Source organism: Punctularia strigosozonata (genome assembly GCF_000264995.1).
Source record: "Punctularia strigosozonata HHB-11173 SS5 unplaced genomic scaffold PUNSTscaffold_14, whole genome shotgun sequence".
Lineage (NCBI taxonomy): Eukaryota > Fungi > Basidiomycota > Agaricomycetes > Corticiales > Punctulariaceae > Punctularia > Punctularia strigosozonata.
In genome coordinates this window covers 356,791-358,374 of record NW_006767446.1, presented here as the reverse complement: position 1 = coordinate 358,374, position 1,584 = coordinate 356,791, and positions in this window count along the sequence as shown.

The following is a 1,584-nucleotide window of genomic DNA, read 5'->3' as shown; positions in this document are numbered from 1 at the left end:
TGGTCCGATCACGACGAGAGAAAATTCAACAACTCCTTGTCTTGCACGAGTCGATCACCAACTTCGTGGCCAAAGGCTGGATACTGCGGGCACCGGACCCAGACGACGAGGACAACACGACCATTGAAATAGTGTTTGTTTACACAGACCACGTATACCAGCTTAGTGCGTTTCGTGGCTGTTTTCTCCGCCGTTCGCCGCTCACAGCTCTTTTCAGGCCTGCAATTTACCGTCTGCCTCATCGACCCAGATGAAAGTGTTGATCGCGAGAAGTGTCGATGGGTCGTTCAATATCGTCCGCATGCTCTGCATCGCTTCTTTAAGGGAGAGCCCCAGACTCAGGATATGAGCCTGATGCACCCTTATGACCAGGACAAGTGGTGCGCCATGGGCCCTAATAACGAGGGTGCCACCCTGTTCGCGGATATTCAGCAAGTCGTTGCAAACGTTGGATCGACTCTCCGTTTGCCACGGGCGCCTGGAATCAACTTCACCGTCGACATGGCTTCGGCGCGCCGATGTCAGGAGCCCGACGGAGAGCCATCCGCTCGCCCTAGTCGACGAACTCGATCACCGATCCGACGCCAACATCGATTGAACGATGCCATACAGCGACAGGACGATCTGCATAGGCGCGTGATGAGGGCGGAGCGTCTCGTCGGCGCAAACTTGGGTATGTGGTGGCCTCTGAATAGAGGCCTGTCGGAATCCGTCGCCTTGGAGACGTCTGTGTGGGCTCAGTTGCGATTCTTTGGTGTGTTTCTCATTGGCCGGGAACGTCTTGGACCGGATTGTGAATACGAGGCAATGGGGCGCAGAAGTCAAATCGAATGTTATTCGCTTTCCTTTCAAATTGGCACCTTGCGTTAGTCGCCCAATCACTGTGTCAAAAAGCCATTCATCTGTGCGCCCGTACCTCTGGGCATACGCTCACCCCCTCCGCACTTCTTGTGCTTTCAAGGATATACGTTCGACGGCACATGGAAAGCGGGGTTTCGGAACAAATCCACGAGGCAGTGAACCTTGCACGGCAAGCGTTACTGGAAAACAGAAGCAACGACAAGCAGCGGTACTTGCGGTGTCTCGCGATCTCCCTCCGTTTGTGGCACGAATCCTTGGGCGATCGACGGGATCTCGACGAAGCTATCGCTACTGTAGCGGAAGCATTACAGATTTGCCCTCCTACGCACATTCACAAAGGTTCTTTGCTGCATAGACAAATGTCTTCGCTCCGGACGAAATTCGAGCTTTCTGGGGCTACCGAGGATTACGAACATGCGCTCGCCATAGGCCGGCACGCGTTAGAGGAAGATTGCATTCGGGGAAACGACAGGGCCGATATTTTGGGAACGATCGCCATCATGCTCCGTCTCCGAGCATCCATGGTCGAGTCTTCAGACTCCGGACGCATGCTTGATGAATCTGTCCAGCTCAGCCGGGAATCCTTTCGATGCGCACTTCCCCACGGCAATCCTCGCCGCTATGCGAGCAATAGGCTGATATACGCTTTGCGCGGAAGGTTTGTGCGAAACGGCGACCCGCGCGATCTTGAAGAGGCGATTGTAATAGGGCATCAGGTCATGG